General features: G+C 45.6%; 1 protein-coding gene across 3 annotated transcripts in view; it reads left to right on the forward strand.

Moving 5' to 3' along the window:
* LOC106565789 (extracellular sulfatase Sulf-2) overlaps window positions 1-26,539 on the forward strand; it is a 93,548-nt gene that overhangs the window by 23,752 nt on the left and 43,257 nt on the right. For 2 of the 3 annotated variants that reach the window (XM_045691797.2, XM_014133319.3), the window contains exon 2: window positions 2,778-2,821. The exons of the other annotated variant lie outside the window; for it this stretch is intronic. The gene's annotated coding sequence lies outside the window, so the exon portion shown is untranslated. The remainder of the gene's footprint in view (window positions 1-2,777; window positions 2,822-26,539) is intronic. 3 annotated transcript variants of the gene reach the window in all.

Here is a 26,539-nt window from a genome sequence, read left to right on the forward strand (position 1 = left end):
GAATCTGCAGAGGGATTGGACATTTCAAGCAGGGGCTTTGTAATTCTCTGGCGAAGTCTTGATCAATGAAATTATCTGCAGCCCCGGAGTCCACAAATTCTTGAATCTAGTGCTGACGGTTGTCCCGGTGGAGGGTTGCGTGTTGCGGGTAGTGACAGACGGTGACTGGGTAGCCGGGGGGTAACTGCACAGCTCGTCAGGGTCTGACCTTGTCCTGGCGAGCCCTGGTGTTTCCCTTCAGCTCTGGACATGTAGCATGGAGATGGCCGAGACCTCCGCAGTAGAGGCAGCAGCCTTCGCGCATGCACCTGTCATGCTGCTGTGGGCTCAGATGTGTGCGTCCCAGCTGCATGGGCTTCTCAGTGCTGGGATTGAGGGGCTTGGGGTGCTCAGGAAACCAGGATGCTGTGGTGGTGTAAAAAAAGCACTGTCTCACGTGTTCTCAGAGGCGGTTGTCATTCCTGATTGCCAGCATTGTCAGGGACTTGAGGTCCTCTCCCAGATCCCGAGAGGCCAGTTCATCCTGGATGGAGTTAGACAACCCCTGGTGGAAAGCGATGACCAGAACCTCCGTATTCCATCCACTCTTGGCGGCGAGGGTGCGGAATTCAATGGCTGACTGCTTCTCGTCTGCTGACTGGGTGGTCAAAGACTCATCGCAGCTCGACAGTGAAGGCTAAAATGGAGCTGCAGGATGGTGGCTGCTGTTGCACACACCTTGCCCGAGAGTAGAGAGCTTATGTAGGCGATTATGGTCTGATCGGTGTGGAACAAGGAGGACTGTAGCTCAAACACCAGAGAGCACTGGGTGAGGAACGCCTTGCATCCTCCCGGGTGGCTGTTATACCACTTGGGGGCTGGGATCTTGGGTTCCCAGTGCAGGTTCTCTGGAGGAACTATGGCAATGCCTGTAGCACTGGGTGATGAGACTTGGGCATTGGCTCCTCCTAGGTTAGGGTTGGACGGTGGTTGGAGGGAGTTGGTAAGTGCCCGGAGTGTTTCTGATATCTGGAATAGTTGTTCTTGCTGCCACTCCAGCAGTGCTCCTTTGTGGGTTACAACATTCTTGATCTGGGTGATCTCTACTGGGTCCATGTTGTGGGCTGAAGCTTGCTGTGACATGGTGAGCTTGGACCCAGGTGCAGAGAAGAGACCAGATGAGGAATCAGCGGTTAGCTTCTTATGGGCAGGTGGGACGCTAGTACCCACATCAAAAATATCCCACTTCCTGGATGGATTTTCCTCAGGTTTTCGCCTGCCATATCAGTTCTGTTATACTCACAGACATTGTTTTAACAGTTTTGGAAACCTTAGTGTTTTCTATCCAATACTACCATGCATATGCATATCCTAGCTTCTGGGCCTGAGTAACAGGCTGTTTACATTGTGCACCTCATTCGTCCAAAATTCAAAGTACTGCCTCCTACCCAAGAGAGGTTAAGGAAAAACATAATACTTTACTGAGACACGGTAACGGAAGGATCACAGTAACACTGGGAAAACAACAAACACTAAGTCTCGAAAACTCACTCAGGAGACAAACGCACATGGCACATAATTCAAGCTTCAGCAAAAGACAACAGAAAACAGAAAACACACCTCTTTTAACAGATACATCATAATGAGTAAATAGGACACACTGAGTGTCGTTAATGTCTCTAGGATGGTCTTTGCCGCCCTCTGGTGACAGGTGGAACCATGACAGCATGATGGTATTATAAGTATAGAAGCAAAGATTGCTTTCATTTAATTGAAAAGGTATTGGAATGGGATTAGTGTGGTGTATGAAGAATCCAATACTTGAATGTGGTACGAATCCCGTTATTGTGGGAGCACTTCCTCTAAGAGTGTCACGTCCTGACCAGTATAGGGGTTATTTGTTATTATAGTTTGGTCAGGACGTGGCAGGGGGTGTTTGGTTTATGTGGTTCGGGGTTTGTTAGTCTATGTTCTATGTTAGTATATTTTCTATGTTCTATCTAGTCTTTTGTATTTCTATGTGTAGTTAATTGGGGTTGGACCTTCAATTGGAGGCAGCTGGTTATTGTTGCCTCTGATTGAGGGTCCTGTAATTAGGAGTTTGTTTTTCATGGGGTTTTGTGGGAGATTGTGCTTGTTTAGCTGTGTGCCTGACAAGACTGTCCAATTCGTTTGTGTTATTCTGTATATGTATTTGTGTTTTCCTTCTTCACCAAATAAAAAGAAGATGAGTATATATTTTCCCGCTGCGTCTTGGTCTCTACCCTACGAAACCCGTGACAAAGAGTATGAATTAGGCTGTTTGAGAACGTTTGAATCCTAAGTAACCTGCAAACGCATTGTTTGAAGTACAAGAGACCAACATAGCAACTGTTGTAAGTTAATGCTGTGTGCTGGAAAACCTTGGTAGAGCATGGGTGGAGTAGGCGTTGTGGTGCTCATATGAATTTCCTTTCTTTTTCAGCTTCAGACCAATTCCTACTTCTCACTTAAAACATTGTTTTTTGTATTTAACAGAGTATGGCATCTTTTGGGGATGAGCCGTAATGGAGTAATACATAACCACCCAAAAGAGCCAGAATGTAGTATGGACAGAGGCTGCTGTATGTGGTCTACATCATCCCAGATCAGGAATAGGCAGCATGAACAGAGTATAGTGCATTCACTCACTTTGACGACATAACCGGGAGACAAAGACACTTACTCTAACTAAAACTATTACTTTGATGGGTTATTAGTAGCTCTCTATATATGTTGTCTCTGATTCCAGATCTTCTTTTGACTTTGTTTACTTCCAGACCTTGGTCTCTGAACACTGCAAGAGAACATTTGAGAAGCAAAGGTAAGACTTGTTATCCACTGTGGGGTTGACTTCTATGAGTATGTTTGTGCGTGTGTATGTGTTACATATTTGATGTGAACATAATAAGCCTGTCAGTGGGTGGAATGGAATCTTCATTGATCTGATGTTGTACTGGACTGTTGCCTAGCTGCCTACACAGCTCAGTGAGCAGAAATAGCATCAGTTCTTATTAGTATGATATTACTATGGCTGCTGTCAACCTCAGGAGAGGTAACAGCACAGCAGGCTACTGTCAACAACACCACCGCCGTTTACCATAGGGAATAGTCTATCGGTTCCAGACAGAGCTCACACATTCAAATCACTTTATTCAGAGTTAGATATTTTACCTCAAATACTTTTCACTGCCTTTTTCTTTTGTGTTATACCCAGTGACGATTTTAGCATGAACATTCTGGTGGGGCAAAAAAAACTAATGTGGGATGCATGCCAGCAAAGCCATTACACTACACAACACTAAACAATACATTAATTGCACTATAACGGTGACAAACGGTGCCCACAAACTGTTAGGCCCTGCATAAAGCTGTCCCAACAGCAGAGTCCCAACAGCAGTCCCAACACCTTACCACATGGCTATCAGCGGAGCCTTGTCCGACAGCGAAATAGTTAATTTAGCCTCATTTACTTCCTTTAAAAAAATATGGCTGACTTGCTTAAGGTAAATGTGGTTTCTACTGACAAATTGTACAAACTATGGCATAAGGGGACGACAAGCAGATAAGAGGTAATCCGTAATATTGATTAAGACATTAGTGAGCGAGCTAGGACGGACGTTGTCAATATAACTATTTGTTCAGCACTTTTGAAATGTACAGTCGACAGAATTCAGAACATGGGCCGTTCTTACAGTGTTCTCCCTGGACATAAAGTAAGAACCATAGGATAAATAAAGTGGGCATATAAGCAGACAATGAAAGCTCTTGCAATATTCTATTATTACATTTCTCTAAAACAGGTTATAGGCTACATGTGCACCACCAAGTCAGAACAGTATGCAAAATAAAGAGGGGAAAATAGACCAAATTATTAGGGTGAGGCACATGGGCTACTAACAGCTTACTACACAACATACACTTAGTATTACTTTCTTAGCTACAGTATACATATCTCCCTGGCATATTACATAATTTATGCGGCAGCATACAAGACATTTTTGGACTCACCTTTGTGTGCTGTGCTCACTTGAACAGGAAGGTGGTGCGGCGGTCCTTCATGGGAAACTTTTGTCATCAAACATTGTCATCCAAGTCTGGCATTCTCTGGATTATTGATGCTTTCAAGACAACTCTGAAAAAAACAAGGTCGAATCATGATGATGTCAGTGATCTTCAGATTGGAGCTGTAGAAAGAGGCCCGAGTTCCCGATTTACAATTATTTTATTTATTTTTAATTAAAAAAAATGTTTATTTCACCTTTATTTAACCAGGTACATCAGTTGAGAACAAGTTCTCATTTACAACTGCGAACTGGCCGAGATAGAGCAAAGCATTGTGAAAAAAACAACACATGGGATAAACAAACATGCAGTCCATAACACAATAGAAAGTCTATATACAGTGTGTGCAAATGTAGTAAGATTAGGGAGGTAAGGCAATAAATAGGCCATAGTGGCGAAAAAATTACAATTTAGCAATTAAAACTGGAGTGATAGATGTGCGGAAGATGAATGTGCAAGTTGAGATACTGGGGTGCAAAGGAGCAAAATATAAAATAAAATTACAACATGGGGATGAGTGTCACGGGCTGGCTCGAGGAACAACAGGAGAGGTAGAGTCAGGCGCAGGAGACAGAGAGAGTTCGTGACCACACTTCTTTATTTGAAGCACTGTACGTGGTCGACAAGGTATAAGGGCGCAGCCCTGAAAGATTCTGCGGTGGTGTACACAAATAAAAGAAACCACTGGCAGAAAGAAAAAACTCAATACACGTTCTTTTACGAACACACAAAACCCGGACAAGCAACACAATCACGTACAACCACATACATCCTACGCTAACCTAAATAACCCCCCCTTACTAATGACTAACCCAAAACAGGTGCGCGCCTACCTAGACCTAACCAAACGAAAGTGAAACAAAAAGGGATCGATGGTAGCTAGTAGGCCGGCGACGACGACCGCCGAGCTCCGCCCGGCCGAGGAGGGGCGCCACCATCCGTCACTGTCGTGACAGTACTCCCCCCCTGACGCGCGCCGACGCCGGCCTCGAAGACGCCCCGGAGGGCGAGGCGCAGGGCGATCCGGATGGAGGCTGTGGAACTCCCGGATGAGCGCTGGGTCCAGTATGTCCTCCACCGGTACCCAGCACCTCTCCTCCGGGCCGTACCCCTCCCAGTCCACGAGGTACTGCAGGCCCCTCGCCCGGCGTCTGGAGTCCAAGATGGACCGGACTGTGTACGCCGGGGGCCCCCCGATGTCCAGGGGGGGTGGAGGGACCTCCCGTACCTCATTTTCCTGCAGCGGACCAGCTACCACCGGCCTGAGGAGAGACACATGAAACGAGGGGTTAATGCGATAATAAGAAGGAAGTTGTAATCTGTAACACACCTCGTTTATTCTCCTCAGGACTTTAAATGGCCCCACAAACCGCGGACCCAGCTTCCGGCAGGGCAGGCGGAGGGGCAGGTTCCGGGTCGAGAGCCAGACTCTCTCCCCTGGGGTGAACACGGGGGCCTCGCTGCGGTGCCGGTCAGCGCTCGCTTTTTGTCGTACCCTGGTTCGTTCCAGGGATTCCTGCACAGCGTTCCAGGTCTCCCTTGAGCGCTGAACCCATTCCTCCACCGCAGGGGCCTCCGTCTGGCTCTGATGCCATGGCCCCAGGACCGGCTGATAACCCAACACACATTGGAATGGTGATATGTTGGTGGAGGAGTGGCGCAAAGAGTTCTGAGCCATTTCGGCCCATGGCACGAACCTTGCCCACTCCCCTGGCCGGTCCTGGCAGTAGGACCGCAGGAACCTGCCCACCTCCTGGTTTACCCTTTCCACCTGCCCATTACTTTCGGGGTGAAACCCCGAGGTCAGACTGACCGAAACCCCCAGTCGCTCCATAAACGCCCGCCACACTCGGGACGTGAACTGGGGGCCTCGATCTGAGACGATATCCTCGGGCACCCCGTAGTGCCGGAAGACGTGGGTGAATAAGGCTTCCGCGGTCTGCAGGGCCGTAGGAAGACCGGGTAACGGAAGCAGACGGCAGGACTTAGAAAACCGGTCCACAACAACCAGGATCGTAGTGTTGCCCTGAGACGGCGGGAGATCGGTCAAGAAATCCACCGCCAGGTGGGACCATGGTCGTTGTGGAACCGGGAGGGGTTGTAATTTCTCTCTAGGCAGGTGCCTGGGAGCCTTACTCTGAGCGCACACCGAACAGGAGGAGACATAGTGCCTCACGTCCCTCACCAAGGTGGGCCACCAGTATCTCCCACTAAGACCACGCACTGTCCGCTCAACCCCTGTGTGACCCGAGGAGGGAAGCGTGTGAGCCCACCGAATTGGCCGATCGCGAACATCGAGCGGAACGTACTTACGACCCACTGGACACTGCGGAGGAGTAGGCTCCGTCCGTAACGCCCGCTCGATGTCCGCGTCCACCTCCCAGACCACCGGTGCCACCAGGCAGGAGGCTGGAAGTATGGGCGTGGGATCGGTGGACCGTTCCTCGGCGTCATGGAGACGAGACAGTGCGTCGGCCTTAGTGTTCCGGGAACCTGGGATATACGAGATGTTAAACCGAAATCTCGTAAAGAACATCGCCCACCTGGCTTGACGCGGGTTCAGTCTCCTCGCCGCCCGGATGTACTCCAGATTGCGGTGGTCAGTCCAGATGAGAAAAGGGTGACGTGCCCCCTCAAGCCAATGTCTCCACACCTTCAGGGCTCTGACCACAGCCAACAGCTCCCTGTCCCCCACATCATAGTTACGCTCCGCCGGACTCAACTTCCTAGAGAAGAAGGCGCAGGGGCGGAGCTTTGGGGGGGCGCCCGAGCGCTGGGACAGCACGGCTCCTACCCCAGCCTCGGACGCGTCCACCTCCACTATGAAGGACAAAGAGGGGTCCGGGTGCGCCAGCACCGGAGCGTCGGTGAACAAAACCTTCAGACGACTAAAGGCCCTGTCCGCCTCCGCGGACCACTGCAACCGCACCGGGCCCCCCTTCAACAGTGAGGTAATGGGAGCCGCCACCTGCCCAAAGCCCCGGATAAACCTCCGGTAGTAATTGGCAAATCCCCAAAATCGCTGCACCTCCTTCACCGTGGTGGGAGTCGGCCAATTACGCACGGCTGAAACGCGGTCACATTCCATCACTACCCCTGATGAGGAAATGCGATACCCCAAGAAAGAGACGGCTGGTTTGGAAAACTCACATTTCTCAGCCTTGACGTATAGGTCATGCTCCACCAGTCGCCCAAGCACTTTACGCACCAGAGACACATGCTCGGCGCGTGAAGTGGAGTAGACCAGAATGTCATCGATGTACACCACTACACCCTGACCGAGCAGGTCCCGGAGAATCTCGTCCACAAAGGATTGAAAGACTGCGGGAGCATTCTTTAACCCATACGGCATGACGAGGTACTCATAATGGCCAGATGTGGTACTAAATGCCGTTTTCCACTCGTCCCCTCCTCGGATACGCACCAGATTATATGCGCTCCTGAGATCCAATTTCGTGAAGAAGCGCGCCCCGTGAAATGACTCCATCGCCGAGGCGATGAGAGGTAGTGGGTAACTAAAACCCACTGTGATGGCATTTAGACCTCTATAGTCAATGCACGGGCGCAGACCTCCCTCCTTCTTCTTCACGAAAAAGAAGCTCGAGGAGACGGGTGAGTGAGATGACCGAATGTATCCCTGCCTCAAGGACTCAGTGACGTATGTCTCCATAGCCGCTGTTTCCTCCTGAGACAGGGGATAAACGTGACTACGAGGAAGGGCAGCGCCCACCTGGAGGTTTATCGCACAGTCTCCTCGTCGATGAGGTGGTAATTGGGTCGCCTTCGTTTTACTGAAGGCGATAGCCAAATCGGCATACTCTGAGGGAATGTGCACGGTGGATACTTGGTCTGGACTCTCCACCGTAGTCGCACCGATGGAAACTCCTATGCACTTGCCCGAGCACTCATTTGACCACCCCTTAAGAGCCCTCTGTCCCCACGAAATCTTAGGGTTGTGAGTGGCTAGCCAGGGAATCCCTAGAACCACTGGAAATGCTGGGGAATCGATGAGGAAAAGACTAATCCGCTCCTCATGACCCCCCCGCATTACCATGACCAGAGGCACAGTGACCTCCATGACCAGCCATGACCCTAGTGGTCGACTGTCTAGGGCGTGCACGGGGAAGGGTTGATCCAACTTGACCAGGGGAATCCCACGGTCCATAAAACTCCCTGCTGCGCCTGAATCGACTAGCGCCTTAAACCGGGAGTGAGGGGAGAAACAAGGAAAGGACACTGACACATACATGTGACGGACAGGGGGCTCTGGGTGAGGCTGGTGCTGACTCACCTGAGGTGTCAAAGGAGCGCTCTGCCTGCCCTCTGGACTCCTAGGGGAGTCTCCCCAGCACCGGTCCACAGTGTGCCCTCTGCGACCACATGAGGTGCAGGAGCGACCTCCCCCTCCAGTCTTCCTGGCTGCTGCCCCCCCTATCTCCATAGGCGTGGGAGCAGGAGGGCTGGAGGGTGGAATGAGCAGGGCCCGGGTCGGACGTCCGCGGGCGGCCAGCAGATTGTCCAGTCGGATGGACAGATCCACCAGTTGGTCCAGTGTGTGGGTCGTGTCCCGACAGGCTAATTCCCGGCGGACGTCCTCCCTCAAACTACAACGGTAGTGATCTATAAGGGCCCTCTCATTCCACCCTGCTCCCGCGGCCAGGGTCCGGAACTCGAGAGCGAAGTCCTGCGCGCTCCTCGTCTCCTGCCTCAGGTGAAACAGCCGCTCACCCGCCGCTCTCCCCTCCGGGGGATGATCGAATACTGCCCGAAAGCGGCGGGTGAACTCTGGGTAGTTGTCCCTGGCTGAGTCCGGACTGTCCCACACGGCGTTTGCCCATTCCAGGGCCTTACCCGTGAGGCAGGAGACGAGGACGCTGACGCTCTCCTCCCCCGAGGGAGAGGGACGAACGGTCGCCAGGTATAACTCCAACTGGAGCAAGAAGCCCTTACACCCAGCGGCCGTTCCATCGTACTCCCCGGGGAGAGCGAGTTTCACCCCACTGGTACTGGGTGCTGTGGGTGCTGGTGGGGGCGCAGGCTGTTGGCCTGCCGCGTTCAGGGGGCCGAGAGCGCGTCGGTCCCAGCTCTCCAGGCGCGCCAACACCTGATCCATGGCGTTCCCCAGCCGGTGGAGCAGGGTGGAGTGTTGGTCGACGGTTTCCTCGATGGACATGGCTGGCGCTGAAGCTCCTGCTGACTCCATTTAGTTTGGGTACGTGATTTCTGTCACGGGCTGGCTCGAGGAACAACAGGAGAGGTAGAGTCAGGCGCAGGAGACAGAGAGAGTTCGTGACCACACTTCTTTATTTGAAGCACTGTACGTGGTCGACAAGGTATAGGGGCGCAGCCCTGAAAGATTCTGCGGTGGTGTACACAAATAAAAGAAACCACTGGCAGAAGGAAAAAACTCAATACACGTTCTCCGCCCGGCCGAGGAGGGGCGCCACCATCCGTCACTGTCGTGACAATGAGGTAGTTGGGTGGGCTATTTACAGATGGGTGCAATGATTGGTAAGCTGCTCTGACAGCTGATGCTTAAAGTTAGTAAGGGAGATATAAGTCTCCAGCTTCAGTGATTTTTTTTTCTTCAGTTCATTTCAGTCATTGGCAGCAGAGAACTGGAAGGAAAGGCGGCCAAAGGAGGAATTGGCTTTGGGGGTGACCAGTGAAATATAGCTGCTGGAGCGCGTGCTACGGGTGGGTGCTGCTATGGTGACCAGTGAGCTGAGATAAGGTGGGGCTTTACCAAGCAAAGACTTATAGATGACCTGGAGCCAGTGGGTTTGGCGATGAATATGAAGCGAGGGCCAGCCAACGAGAGCATACAGATCGCAGTGGTGGGTAGTATATGGGGCTTTGGTGACAAAACGGATGGCACTGTGATAGACTACATCCAATTTGCTGAGTAGAGTGTTGGAGGCTATTTTATAGATGACATCGCCAAAACAAGGATCGGTAGGATAGTCAGTTTTACAAGTGTATGTTTGGCAGCATGAGTGAAGGATGCTTTGATGCGAAATAGGAAGCCGATTCTAGATTTAATTTTGGATTGGAGATGCTTAATAATGTGAGTCTGGAAGGAGAGTTTACAGTCTAACCAGACACCTAGGTATTTGTAGTTGTCCACATATTCTAAGTCAGAACCTGCGTGCAGCGATCAGTTGAAGAGCATGCGTTTAGTTTTGCTTGCATTTAAGAGCACTTGGAGGCCACGGAAGGAGTGTTGAATGGCATTGAAGCTCGTCTGGAGGTTTGTTAACATAATATCCAAAGATGGGCCATATGTATACAGAATGGTGTCGTCTGCGTAGAGGTGGATCAGAGAGTCACCAGCAGCAAGAACAACATCATTGATGTATCCAGAGAAAAGAGCCCGAGAATTGAACCCTGTGGCACCCCCACGGACACTGCCAGAGGTTCGGACAACAGGCCCTCAGAGTTCAGTGTGTCAAATCAATCTGAGAAGTAGTTGGTGAACCAGGCGAGGCAGTCATTTGAGAAACCAAGGCTGTTGAGTCTGCCAATAAGAATGCGGTGATTGAGTCGAAAGCCTTTGCCAGGTCGATGATAGTATTGTACAGTATTGTCTTTTATCGATGGCGGTTATGATATCGTTTAGGACCTTGAGCGTGGCTGAGGTGCACCCATGACCAGCTCGGAAACCAGATTGCATAGCGGAGAATGTACGGTGGGATTCTAAGTGGTCGGTGATTTGTTTGTTAACCTGGCTTTCAAAGACCTTAGAAAGGCAGGGTAGGATAGATATATGTATGTCTGTAACAGTTTGGGTCTAGAGTGTCACCCCCTTTGAAGAGGGGGATGACCGCGGCAGCATTCCAATCTTTGGGTATCTCAGACGATACAAAAGAGAGGTTGAACAGGCTAGTAATAGGGGTTGCAGCAATTGCGGCGGATACTTTTAGAGAGGGTCCAGATTGTCTAGCCCAGCTGATTTGTAGGAGTCCAGATTTTGCAGCTCTTTCAGAACATCAGCTATCTGGATTTGGGTGAAGGAGAAATGGGGGAGGCTTGGGCAAGTTGCTGTAGGGGGTGCAGAGCTGTTGACCAGGGTAGGGTTAGCCAGGTGGAAAGCATGGCCAGCGGTAGAAAAATGCTTATTGAAATTCTCGATTATCGTAGATTTATCGGTGGTGACAGTGTTTCCTAGCCTCAGTGCAGTGGTCAGCTGGGAGGAGGTGCTCTTATTCTCCATGGACTTTACAGGGTCCCAGAACATTTTGGAGTTTTACATGTTTTTTTATTTTACCTTTATTTAACCAGGTAGGCTAGTTGAGAACAAGTTCTCATTTGCAACTGCGACCTGGCCAAGGTAAAGCAAAGCAGTGTGACACAAACAACAACACAGAGTTACACATGGAATTAACAAACATAAACTTAATAATACAGTAGAAAAAGTCTATATACAGTGTGTGCAAATGAGCGAGGATATGGGAGGTAAGGCAATAAATAGGTCATAGTGGCAAAATAATTACAATATAGCTATTAAACACTGGAGTGATAGATGTGCAGAAAACTATTGTGCAAGTAGAGATTCTTGGGTGCAAAGCAGCAAAATAAACATAATAACAGTATGGGGATGAGGTGGTTGGATGGGCTATTTACAGATGAGCTATGTACAGGTGCAGTGATCTGTGAGCTGCTCTGACAGCTGGTGCTTAAAGTTAGTAAGGGAGATATGAGTCTCCAGCTTCAGTGATTTTTGAAGTTCGTTCCAGTCATTGGCAGCAGAGAACTGGAAGGAAAGGCAGCCAAAGTAGGAGTTGGCTTAGGGGGTGACCAGTGAAATGTACCTGCTGGAGCGGGTGCTACGGGTGGGTGCTGCTATGATGTCCAGTGAGCTGAGATAAGGCGGAGCTTTACCTAGCAAAGACTTATAGATGACCTGGAGCCAGTGGGTTTGGCGATGAATATGAAGTGAGGGCCAGCCAACGAGAGCATACAGATCGCAGTGGTGGGTAGTATATGGGGCTTTGGTAGACTGCATCTAAATTGCTGAGTAGAGTGTTGGTGGCTATTTTGTAAATAACATCGCCGAAGTCGAGGATCGGTAGGATAGTCAGTTTTACGAGTGTATGTTTGGCAGCGTGAGTGAAGGATGCTTTGTTGTGAAATAGGAAGCCGATTCTAGATTTAATTTTGGATTGGAGATGCTTAATGTGAGTCTGGAAGGAGAGATTACAGTCTAACCAGACACCTAGGTATTTGTAGTTGTCCACATATTCTAAGTCAGAACCGTCCAAAGTAGTGATGCTGGACGGGCGGGTAGGTGTGTGTAGTGATCAGTTGAAGAGCATGCATTTAGTTTTACTTGCTTTTAAGAGCAGTTGGAGGCCACGAAAGGAGAGTTGTATGGCATTGAAGCTCGTCTGGAGGTTAGTTAACACAGTGTCCAAAGAGGGGCCAGAAGTATACAGAAGGGCGTCATCTGCGTAGAGGTGGATCAGAGAATCACCAGCAGCAAGAGCGACATCATTGATGTATACAGAGAAAAGAGTCGGCCCGGGGATTGAACCCTGTGGCACCCCCATAGGGACTGCCAGAGGTCCGGACAACAGGCCCTCCGATTTGACACACTGAACTCTGTCTGAGAAGTAGTTGGTGAACCAGGCGAGGCAGTCATTTGAGAAACCAAGGCTGTTCAGTCTGCCGATAAGAATGTGGTGATTGACAGAGTCGAAAGCCAGGTCGATGAATACAGCTGCACAGTATTGTCTCTTATTGATGGTGGTTATGTGCTACAGGTTTGTGCTACAGGATGCAAATTTCTGATTGAAAAAGCTCGCCTTTGCTTTCCTAACTGCCTGTGTATATTGGTTCCTAACTTCCCTGAAAAGTTTCATATCGTCTGTTTGGATGACCGTTCCAAAACGTATTTTCTCAGTCGTAGCTCGTTTTTTCCTGAGTTCCCAATTTTCTTAAACCCATTTAAATCATATTTCCCAGTTTCTAATTTACAGTTGTTTTGAACGTGGCACAATTAATGTACCCAGGGGGCTTCCATAAAGTTCTACCCTTAGACTTGGCGGTGGCATAGTGTCCCCATGAGTGGCAGAACACTGAGCCAATCACGGCACAACTAGAGAACATTACCATCCCCTACGCTCCGTATTTTCTGCTGGCTGCCCCACCACCACAGAAAACACTGAGCTTGGCTGAAACACCTGCATTTTGGAGCTGCCTTACTCAAGAAAGCAAAAAAGAGACCATGTTTGTATGTGGCTTATTAACTCAATGATTTTTTTTGCAAACAACTCATATGTTTGCAAACAATAACATGCAAAACAGGTGAGCCCCAAAAAATATATTATCTACTATTGTTATACCAGAGGCGACTGAATTCAATATTGTAGGATTGGAGTTGTTTGTGTGGTCTCAGTAAGCGATGATCGTTGGTTTTAACAACCACACAACCCCTCCAGTGGATTCATCTGTCTATCTGTCACTCACCCTGAATAAAGAGAGGATCAGGGGTGGCAGAGGGTGACAGCTCGCAGGATTGATGTCCTGGTTAAGAGTTATAAATCAATGGCTGAAACAGCAGAACCCTCTGTGGTTTGGGATTCCCTCAACGCATGGATTTATACCACAAGCTGAGCTGTTATTTACATGATGCTACCAATACTGATCACATACCTGATACATTCATACATAACACAGTGCTGTTTAAATTGACTCTAGACCTAGGGGAGAGTTGGGTAAGTTGATAATTATTTTACAATCAGCATCACTCTGTCAAGGCAAATGTAGTATTCCTTCTAAGAAAGATATCTACTTATATTTCAGGACGTTGTGTATCCCTGGAAATAATCTGAGTTCATGTAAACATTATAGATTTGAAAATATACAGTAGCTTGTCCCAAAAAATTGGTCTCTTGGCACAACTTACTACGGAAATGGGGTAAGCTGAGCTACAAATTTCTTTCTGAAATATTACCACTACCTTTTTGAAGCTTTATTTCCCAAACACAATTCAACACAATCACTTTTTTGTATCATTTTAAGCATCTTTTAACAAAGGCTTAACACCAAACAAACACTTTGTAATTTTTAAAACACTTTCAACATAGAAACAAGGGTGGCTTAACTTAACCTTTTGGCTAAACTTACCCCACTCTCCCCTACTGGAAGGTCTGTCTCTTTGCAACAGATAATGGTGTGGTAACACCATATTGTAGTCAATATGAACAGTTGGGCAGCAGTGAGCAAATATAGCCAAATGTACACAGCTGTATACAGCCCCACAGCCTCATTATCATTTGTAAAAACTACATTCATTTATCACCTTTTATTCACCGATGAAGTTAGAGGTAGTTTCGCGAGCCAATGCTAACTAGAGGTAGTGAAACTACCTTTAACGTCCTCCATGCTGGACACCGAGACATAAAAATGGTATCCAAGAGTTAATCTGCTTCTGTTGAAGTAGAAAAAAGGCCTCATTGCCAAAATCCTGAAGTATCCCTTTAAAGAGGATTGTTTTCTGAATCAATAAATGTGTTATTTTTACACTTCTTGTAGACGGTTGCGTAAGGTGCTTTTGATAGCTCACCACAAAGGGCCTCTTCTCTCTCAGATCCCTGAATCTGCCCGTTGTGGGGCCAGTCTTTCCTCATAGTATATTCCAATCAGGTCACCTCTCATCTCGGATGTAGCACTATGTGTGTTTTCCAATGTTATTTTCCAGATCACCACCACTCACCACACTGGCTGGCTCTGTCTCCCCATACCCCTGCTCTCTTCCTGAACGTTGATTAAAAGTTAAATATGATAGTGGTCTGTTGTAGGCCGGCCTAATTGATTTTTAACACTAGGTGCACAGAGAATTGGCTGATAGCAGACCATACCAGGCTTTGTCAACATTGGGCCCAGTGCCCCCCTCTCAGGAAGGCACCCCAGTAAAGCCACTGTGTGTGTGCTAATGTACAGGCCACACACAGAGACATCCTTCAGTGTACCAGCCTGCCAGCCTGCCAGTCGAGCATTATAGGGACAGACAGATAGACTAGAAACAGCTCATCCCTTCTCTTTGTGTCTGTATCTCTGAGCTCCCATCAGCTGGGTGGGAAGCATGAACCAGAAGGGTCTGTGGGAGGGGGGCTTGCAGGGGGTAGATTTTAATGTGTTTGGGGGTAGGATGTGTAGGCACTAGGCAGCTTCGTAACTTCTTACTGTATCTATGTACTGTATCTGTTGCATAACCATTCATCTTACATACACATTTCTTGAGGGACGCTGCTGAAAGTGTCTAACATCCGGATTCTCACAAAAGGCTTTTCTCCAATCCACAACTCTCCTGATGCTTTGATAATTGCTTTAATAGGGTTTATTTGAATCATGAAGTGGCAACAAATAAACCTTTGCTGCTGCGCTCTCTTGTAGCTTTAGTTTAGGAGCTTTCCGTTTAACTAAAAGATTATACATTCTCTCTTTGCAGTAATATAGAGGTCATTAATTGAATAGTAAAACATAAAGAGTCCATATCTCTTCCTATAGAAAGGCAGTAGATTTCTGTGTCTGTGCCTACGTACACTATGGATTTATGGCCTATTTTATGGTGGCTTGAATTGGTTCCTCCACTGCCCATTTGGTTTTAGTGCTTGTTTTCTCCACATGTTGAAATCACACACTTCATGACATGCTGTTCATTACCAGAGGACATCCATCCGTGAAGTTCATTTTCTTTTTTTTTGTTAAGATATTATTTATGTAAAAGAAATTACAATACAAAACATACAGTGCCTTCAGAAAGTATTCACACCGCTTGACCCTTTCCACATTTTGACAGCCTGAATTTAAAATGGCATGAATTGCAAAAAACAATTGTCACTGGCCTACACGCAATACCCCATAATGTCAAAGTGGAATTATTTACAAATTATTTAAAAATGAAAACCTGAAATGTCTTGAGTCAATAAGCATTCAACCACTTTGTTATGGCAAGCCTAAATAAGTTCAGGAGTAAAAATTTGTCACATGTCACAATTTGTTGCATGGACTCCGTGTGCATTAATAGTGTCTAATATTATTTTTGAATGACTACCTCATCTCTGTACCCCACACATACTATAATCTGTAAGGTCCCTCAGTCGAGCAGTGAATTTCAAATACAGATTCAACCACAAAGACCAGGAAGGTTTTCCAATGCCTCGCAAAGACAGTGCCCACCTATTAGGGAGATGGGAACAAATAAAATAAATAGACTTTGAATATCCCTTTAAGCATGGTGTATCAATACACCCAGTCACTACAAAGATACAGGCGTCCTTCTGAACTCAGTTGCCGGAGAGGAAGGAAACCGCTCAGATATTTCACCATAAGGCCAATGGTGACTTTAAAACAGTTTAATGGCTGTGATAGGAGAAAACTGAGGATAGATCAACAACATTGTAGTTACTCCACAATACTAACCTACAGTAATTGGCAGAGTGAAAAGAAGGAAGCCTGTACGGAATAAAAAATATTCCAAAATGTGCATCCTGTTTGCAACAAGGCACTAAAGTAATACTGAAAAAGAAATTGTCAAAGCAATTAACTTTTTGTCCTGAATTATGTTTGGGGCAAATCCAATACAACACATTACTGTGTACCACTCTCCACTTTTTCAAGCATAGTGGTGGCTGCATAATGTTATAGGTATGCTTGTAATTGTTAAGGATTGGGGAGTTTTTAGGATAAAAAAATGTACGGAATGAAGCTAAGCACAGGCAAAATCCTAGAGGAAAACCTGGTTTAGTCTGCTTTCCACCAGACACTGGGAGATTAATTCCCTTTCAGCAGGACAATAACTGAAAACACAATTTACACTGGTGTTGCTTACCAAGAAGACAGTGAATGTTCCTGAGTGGCGAGTTACAGTTTTTACTTTAACCTTTTACTGAAGCAGATAAATCAGGGTCACCTAGAATGTTTCTTGGTAGTCTTAAACAAATCTACTTTGAAACAAAAGTATACACAATAAATGTATTCAATTTTGAGTTTGCATCCTAATATTACACTTTATATACATCACTGAAGACTGAAACATTACAAAACCATTTGACAGAGAAAAAAAAGATTTGAGGCGTTTCAAAAATAATGTTAATTCAAATACTTAAAACATTCCACCAATGAGGCAACTAGAGGGCGATTTGGTCATTTGACTGCAAGAAAAGGGCCTACTCTACTCTCTTGAAAATCTATGGCAAATGGTTATCTAGCAATGATCAACAACCAATTTGACAGAGTTTGAAGAATTTTGAAAAGAATAATCAGCAAATGTTGCACAATCCAGGTGTGGAAAGCTCTTAGAGACTCACCCAGAAAGATTCACAGCTGTAACCACTGCCAAAGGTGCTTCTTCAAAGTATTGACTCAGGGGTGTGAATACTTATGTAAATTTGATATTTCTGTATTTAATTTTCAATACATTTGTAAAAAAATTCTAAAAACATATCACTTTTTCATTATTGGGTATTGTGTGTAGATGGGTGAAAAATCATATACACTATATATACAAAAGTATATGGACTCCCCTTCAAATGACTGGTTTCGGCTATTTCAGCCACACCTCTCGCTGACAGGTGTATAAAATCGAGCACACAGCCATGCAATCTCCATAGACAAACATTGGCAGTAGAATGCCCTTACTGAAGAGCTCAATGACTCTCAACGTGGCACCGTCATAGGATGCCACCTTTCCAACAAGTCAGTTTGTGAATTTGCTGCCTTACTAGAGCTTCCCTGGTCAACTCTAAGTACTGTTATTGTGAATTGGAAATGTCTAGGAGTCAGCCGCGAAATGGTAGGTCACACAAGCTAATAGAACGGGACTGCTGAGTGATGAAGCGCATACCGCGTAACAATCATCTGTCCTCGGTTGCAACACTCACTACCGAGTTCCAAACTGCCTCTGGAAGCAATGTCAGAACAATAACTGTTCATCAGGAGCTTCATGAAATGGGTTTCCATAGCCGAGCAGTCACACACAAGTCTAAGATCACCATGCGCAATGCCAAGCGTCGGCTGGAGTAGTGTAAAGCTTGCTGCCATTGGACTCTGGAGCAGTGGAAACGCGTTCTCTGGAGTGATGAATCATGATTCACCATCTGGCAGTCCGACGGACAAATCTGGGTTTGGCGGATGCCAGGAGAACGTTACCTGGCTTGGCCCCTTAGTTCCAGTGTAGGAAATCTTAATGCTACAGCATACAATGGCATTCTAGACGATTCTTTGCTTCCAACTTTGTGGCAACAGTTTGAGGTAGGCCTTTTTCTGTTTCAGCATGACAATGACCCATGCACAAAGCAAGGTCCATACAGAAATGGTCTGTCGAGATCGGTGTGGAAGAACTTGACTGGCCTGCACAGAGACCTGACCTCAACCCTATCGAACACCTTTGGGAGGAATTGGAACACCGGCTGCAAGCCAGGCTAAATCACCCAACATCAGTGCCCGACCTCACTAATGCTCTTGTGGCGGAATGGAAGCATGTCCACATACTTTTGGTCATGTAGTTTATGTATCAGGTCTGGTAATACTTTGGCCATTCTATTGTTTATGAGCTTTGTTGTTGTTTTATTGTTACAATTTATTAAACTTATGGGTCTGCAATCAGCTGGGGACTCTCCAGATTTCCCTGGTTTTACTACAGCTGAAATAACTGTTTGATACATAGAACTAAGAAGCACTGAATTGAGTGACATAATGTGTTGTCATTTGTGTAAATAGGGGCGCTACTTTGTACCAAAATATTAATTAGAATTCTATGGGAAAATCGTCCATTCCTGGTGCTTTTCTTCGCACAAATTTTTTAATAGTGTCTAATATTTCTTTTTGGGTGATCTCTGTTTTTAGTGATTCTTCTTTTGTCAGCTGATAATTGCTTCATGAATCTAATTGACCTTTTGCTTAATGTGATACACAGTAAAAGGTGATAGGCCTCTATAATTCCACATGCTTGAATAGCTGGGTGTATATCCTGTACTGTGCCTGTTTAATCACCCATCTGAGGAGAGGGAATTGAGGAAATGGAGAGGGCTCATAAAGGGAGGGTCAGAGAGATGGCCATTGGTCTGGTGATAACTTTATTAGGGGGATGGGGCTGCTCTCTACTGTTTGATACTGTGTTAATTAACAGACAAGGTTGGTGATCTTCATCAATGCTCGTTTAATTCCTTTTTAGTGGAATGAAGAGTGTGTTAAAATAACTGATACGAGGGGATTATATTTCTAAAAGAATAAGACTTCATTGGAATCATTCTGTATGTATTAATTTATGGCACTATCTAACTGTATCCATTACTGCAGAGGATTATTGTCAGCATACAATAGTCTGTTCTTCCAGATCAGAAGAATATAAGATTAATATTTGCATTGTCATAAAAAAAATTTGTGACAGGTAATCCTGTCTGTGTGTATTGTACTAGAACTGTGGACTAGCTGGATGGGTATGCTGCACCTCCATCCTTCTCTCGCTCACTCTCTCTCGCTCTCTCTCTCTCTCCTTGCCCTGGGGTGGCAAGTGAATGTAGTAGGGTCAGGAGCAACGCCACAGGGTCCTGACAGCTGTGTGTGGTTGTGACACGGGTTTAATGTATGCCTAATTATAAATGCTTGGGTCCCACCCCAGGACTCACCTTGACATGGTGGTAGTGGGGTTGGTGGTGATGAGACAACATGAGAGGGGTGAAAGGTCACTCTGATTCATAGGATTCAGAACAAATGTCTTTCTAGATCATTCTCTGGTCTCCCTTTCTCAAGTTGTCTTCCTTTATCAGCTTCTTGTTTTTCTCTTTGTCGTGTTGACTGGTGGTTGATACATGTGTGTGTGTGTGTGACTGTGGTGCGCATGCATGTGCACTACACTTGGCTCCCCAATATAGATTTACAAGCCAAGCTCTGCAGGGAGAAACAAATGATAGCAATCAGAATGATCCAGAGGAGGTCAACTGATGCATGATCAATCTGAGCCTTCATTAAAAGCCAACTAGGCATCTGCAACCCTATACAATATCAATACTGCAGCGCCACAGAGAGATGTCTGGGCTGTTAGTGAGGGAGGCTGCTGGCAGCCTGACTGACTGTCGTTACACTGTTGCCAATCAGCCAGAAGATCAGTTAGACAGCGACACTTACCATCGTGCCAAAACACAAGTCATTTCAGACTGATGGGGTGTCTGGGCTGCTGCTGTTAAAAGGGAGGGAGTGGAAATGGACCTGTACCGTTAGCAAGGGGGATAGTGTTTGTTCACTATGGTTTCATATAGTATGAGTGAAGACAAAGGGTTGTGTTGAGTTTGTGTTGTTTCACACTGTGTTCCTGCGGTCTAATTGTACATTATGGATTATTAAGCTACCATTACTAATGTATGACGTAGTCTAATAGCCAAACGGAGCATTACAAAAAACTCAGAGAAACATAGTTATTAAACCATTCTTTTCATGGCTCCCTGGTGGGACTAAGGGGGCAATGAACGGGGCATTGAAGGAGGCATTGAGGTCCCTCTCTTATTCCCCTCTTTATGTTTCCATCTCTCCTCCAGTCTTAACCCCCTGTGTGGTTCTGAACGAGTTTGGGGTAGCCAGATAATCTACTGACAAAGGCTAAGAAGGAGAGAAAAATGGGAGAATTAGGATGGAGAAAGGGAGTGAAGAAGCAAATAAGTGGTATTTACCTTTCCATTCCCCAAGGGCAAGGTTAACAGCTGATAAGACCGTCCCCACTATGCCCATGTTCCCCTTACCAGGCCCTGTATGAGACAGGCAGGCAGCGCTGGGCTGAGCACTGTGACAGGAGATAATTCTTGTCTCTGTGAGCGCTACAAGTGGCCCCCCCTGGGAAGAACATGGGACTCCCAAAGGACCCACCAGAAGTTGGAAGCTAAAAAAAAGAATCCATTCTCTTTGAGAACTCTGCCTAAACTTGTGTTCTCTACTGTGGCCTATTGATTTCTGTAGCCATCATTTATTCTCCAGCAGCCAGTGGCTGTTTACTGAAAGGCCAAACCAATATTGTCTATAATCATCATTAAGTCAAGGCCATTAGGAGTGGCCTCTCCCTGCACTAATTTGATGACAGAAGAGAAATGGGCAGTAATTCATAGAAAACAAATGACAATATAAACCTCTCCTGTGGCACTCTTGTGGTGATAGTTGATCTAATTTGACTAACCTGCTGATAGGAGACTGAAAATAAACAAACATTAAAGGTCCAATGCATCCGTTTTTATCTCGATATCAAATCATTTCTGGGTACCAACTAAGTACCTTACTTGTTTTCATTTAAATTGGTCAAAAATAAACAAAAAGAGCGAAGAGTAATTTCTCAAGGAAGAATTTTGCTATGACTGTCTGGAAGTGGTCTGACTGGGGAGGGGAAAACTGAAAATGTGTTGTTATTGGCATAGATGTTTGGAACTCTTTCTTATTGGTCTATTAACTAATTTACTGCATGGCGATGTCACCAGGCAGCCCAAAACTCCATCCCACCAAAACAGGCAGGATTTGAGGCAGCTCTTACACTAAAAGGACATTATCATAATTTTCACAATTTCACAGTATTATTCCAATCTCATTGTGTAAAAATACATCTAAAACACAGGCTGATCATGTTTTTGACTGCACTGGGCCTTTAAGAAGTGGGGTCCCATTACCATCACTTCTGTGGTTCTACCAGTGTGTAATGAACACGAGGGAAACAGAGAGCTGGTTTCAAGCGCAGTGCGCAGCAGGTGTTTAATGAAAGGGACCATAGGAGGAGGCAGGGTCCAGGCAGAAGGTCATACACTTCTGGCAACAGTACAGGCAGGGAATAGGTAAAAGGCTTCGTTCCTGAGTGAGGCAGGCAAAAACAATCATACACAGGAGGAGAGAAGGACAGGAAAAAACAGAGCTCCGAAAAAGTGTGTCCCAAAACAAACAATACCTCACAGTGATGGGGTGCAAGGAACTGAACTAAATAGTGTGGGATGATGACATGCAGGTGATTAGAATTCCCTTGATTGTGCCCTCTTCAGCACAATCAAGGCTCTGTTTGTGTTTTCTCTAGCACCTCCATGTTTTTTTGGGGTTCTCTTGGAGCGTACCGCAGGGAGCGCGGAGGGGGGCTAAGTGGCCGACCCCACCGGGTCACCTCACACAGTCCTGGCCTCTGTTGGGAAGTCCCCAAACCGCAGCGCTCACAGACTACCACACTCGCCCGCATACCGCCCTGTTGCCGATGGATACGGAGAGAAGGACTCCACTGGTGACTGAGTTCCCTGCTTCTCTTATTCAAAAGAATACCAATTTCCAATATTGTTTTTTGCGATATAACTGAATTACATAAAAACAAGCAAATGAGAGAGGTGTCTAATGCATGCAGTTTATTGAGGTTAGGGACAAGGCAGTGGTAAGACAGCAATGTCCCTTTACACTTGTGTTGGAGTCGAGACAGGGGAAAAACTGCTTGAGCAGTTGGGATCTTCTCATGTTCACTTCAGTGAGCGCGACTAGTTTCCTAGAGATCTCAGAGATAATGAGATGTTTCTCTATGCCTTTGTACTGTGGATCACACTCCAGCCGAGTGCTGTTTGAAGTCTGTTATGCTGTGTCTTGTCTGTATTGTACGTTTCTAGTCCACAGGGAGCCTGTCTGAGCTCTTTGTTATTATGACTGAGCCTTTTGTCTGTAGCGAGACCATCACATATCCTCCTCCCCATTTATCCAACAACCCAATCATCAGGCATCTCATCTCTCTCCCTGTCTCATTGAAGGAATTTAAAAGATGACGTGTGATATGGATGAAGGGAGAGGGGAATGGTGTGTGTGTGTTTGTGTGGTACAATTTTCCTGTAACAGCCAGAACACATCACCAATTCCCAGTCCTCTTGAAAAAGAAAGAAAAACAGACCCGTAGCAGGATTAATGATGTGTTAGGTGCTAAATGTATACACATTCATATCTCACTGTCTGTGGATCTCACTCTACCAGACTGATATGGAGGGCTGTGGAAGAGTGTCCCTGTGGTGCATTCAGAGATTACTTGCATGAGGAAACACTGTCTGATGATTCTACTGAGACACACACACACACACACACACACACACACACACACACACACACACACACACACACACACACACTGGGACTGTCCATCACAAACTATTTCATCAGCCATAAATCACTCGTCTGTTTTTCCTCAGCCCTGGTAGAGACTATTACTGCAACTGTTCCATCGGAAATAGTTTCCGATTCTGATTGTCAAGTTTTATAACAAATACGCGGAGCTCATCACAACCTGAGAAAATCTAAATTAAATCTTTGCTGTGATGGTCTTCCACCAGCGAGGAAGTGTCTCTTGTTTCTCTGGGATATTTACATACTGTATATTATTAGTACTCCTGCAGTAAAATCACTCCAATAAAAGGATGTGTGTTTTGGTACTTGTCAGGGTTATGTGCTTTTTCATGAATACTGAGGGGTCTCTGCATTGATTTATTAAGCAAGGATTGTAATCCTTGAGCGGGCCGCCTAAGCATTTAAAAAATATATACTTATTTTGTTTAAATACATTTTCGGGATGGGAAAACGCTTTAAGTGTAAACTTAAATGAATAAAACCAGATATAAAGTATGTAGAAAAGATAATGGACCTATATATTTTTTTAATAACATAATCATTGCGAACTGACAATCACCAAAATAAAAGCAAGACATTCGGGAGAATTGAAAATTCCAAAAAACAATGAATTTAGCAGTATTCATTTTGTTATTATGTTTGAGCCATCGAACACAGCATTAGACACAGCCGACCGCACTCATTGCCACGCCCTCTGCCACGTCTCTTTTGATCAAGAAAAAACCTTGGTAAGAAGTCAATGTTTTAGCGGTCATCAAATTAGTGTTCATTGACTGAGATGTCAATGATTTACAGGTCATTGGCATCATAATCCATTGGCAGCTGCCTCACCAGCATGTTTTTGTATTGCAGCTTTCTCTCTTCTGTCTCAGCACCTGACTATTATGAACAATATGATGTCTGGATGCCATGTCATGTACTATGTGTTAATGCATGGATGATGTCTGGATGCCATGTCATGTACTATGTGTTAATGCATGGATGATGTCTGGATGCCATGTCATGTACTATGTGTTAATGCATGGATGATGTCTGGATGCCATGTCATGTACTATGTGTTAATGCATGGATGATGTCTGGATGCCATGTCATGTACTATGTGTTAATGCATGGATGATGTCTGGATACCATGTCATGTACTATGTGTTAATGCATGGATGATGTCTGGATGCCATGTCATGTACTATGTGTTAATGCATGGATGATGTCTGGATACCATGTCATGTACTATGTGTTAATGCATGGATGATGTCTGGATACCATGTCATGTACTATGTGTTACAGTTTTTTACAATCGCTAGGATCCATTTCTCAATACTTAGGTCACTTTTTCAAAACTCTTCACAGTGAGCGCAAGTCTATGTGGGCTAAACTGTGGATCATTTTTCATTGCTTTGGCACAAAATGCATTCAATGACTACATCTTTCAAATTTCATAAATTATTTTCTCACTCAGACACAACCACCACCAAAACTCTATGTACCTACAGGCCAATTTGCACATATTTACATATTCTTTTCAAAACTGTTAAACTTAATTTCAAAACCTAACATAACACAAAATTTAATAAGACAGCAATTTGCTACATTTCTACAGTAATACCGTAATTAAATATATTCCAAATCTAAAAATGAAATACTATCATAACAATTAGACCAACCACAGCTGATTCCCATTGTAGCTGAACACTTACCCAGGTGTTAGTCTTTCAATTTCATTACCATCTGTACAAAAGGGGACATCTTAGGAATAATGCTGGACTGTAATGTAAACATGGACCCGGTGAGAAGTGGCTGACAGAGGAGGAAGAGTGGCTGGGAGAGGGAGAAGAGTACATATGCGTGGTGGAAGAAGACTGAGAGGAAGATCAAGAGCTGTAGTCTCAGATGAGATTAGGGCCGCTGTAATTGATCATGTATTAAATCATGGTCTATCAATGAGAGAGGCTGGTCTGAGAGTGCAGCCAAATTTGCAACACTCAACAGTGGCATCTATTGTGAGACATTTCCGGCAAAACAACAGGTAAGATGTACATTCTGCAAGGGCATCTGACTGAACTGCACATTACAGAAGTAAATTGAGCAAAGCCTCCAAACCCACTTGTGTGTAATTGTTTTTGTATTTCTGCTTAGGACCCAACGGTTACCTCCTACAGGCGGGAGAGGTAGGATTTTTACTGCTGTGCAGGAAACTGCAATCGTCGACATGGTCATCAGAAACAATGACATAAAACTCACAGAGATTTGGGACAGAGACAACATCCTGAAACAACATCAAGTCAGGATGAAGCAGTTGTACACTCACCCCTTTGAGAGGAACTCAAGCAACTCAGGAACCAATATGTCCAGGTAAGATGACTATAAAATACACAACTGGTTTTGAACAAAACCAAACAGGGCAGAGGCACACAATGGAATGTTTTTAGGTATAATGTAAACTACCGTAATAGCCTAACTCTTATGATGCCTTGTGGATTTATTTTAGAGCGTCATGGAGATTGAAGCCAGGCAAACACCCCACATATTCATCTTTGTGGATGAGGCTGGTTTCAACTTGGCCAAAACACGGTGGCAAGGAAGGAATGTGATTTGGAAAAGAGCCACAGTGGATGTCCCGGGCCAGAGTGAGGCCTACATCACAATGTGTGCAGCAATATCCTCTGATGGATTGCTGTTACACAAACCATACAACACCGAGCGTCTCATTTCATTCCTGGATGACCTCTATGGAAGGGTTGTGCCAGGTGAGGAAAGGGTTGCAGTGAGGCGAAATCGGCCAACGTTTGTAATTGTATAGGACAATGTGGAATTTCACCACTCCTGTGCAGTCACAGAGTGGTTTGCAGCACATCCCAGGATGGTGTCACTTTTCCTCCCACCTTACTCTCCTTTCCTCAACCCCATAGAATAATTATTTTCCTCATGGAGGTGGAAGGTTTATGACATGATCAAATGTCCCTCCTGGATGCAATGAATGCTGGATGCCTGGACATATCTGCAAAAGATTGCCAGAGATGGACCAGGCAAGCCAAAAGATTCTTCCCTAGGTGTACTGCCCAAGATGACATAAGATGTGAAGTGGTGGAGAACCTGTGGCCAAATGCAGAAGACAGGGTTGACGGGCATTGCTACTCTATCTGTATCGGTCGATGGTGTATATACAAATTCTTGTATTTTGGAATCAGTCAATGCCAAAAAATGACATAAAACATATTGAAGCATATCGCATCATCTGACTCATTCCTGTAACATATACTGCAGTGAATTCTAAACTGTGGAGTGGTGTCATTCTTGTTTTGTAAAGAAATGTTACAAAAGAAAACATAGTGTAATGCTACCTGTTAGAGTTTTTTAGGTCATTGTT

The sequence above is a fragment of the Salmo salar genome, chromosome 12, assembly GCF_965601325.2.
Source record: "Salmo salar chromosome 12, fSalSal1, whole genome shotgun sequence".
In the NCBI taxonomy this organism is placed as follows: domain Eukaryota; kingdom Metazoa; phylum Chordata; class Actinopteri; order Salmoniformes; family Salmonidae; genus Salmo; species Salmo salar.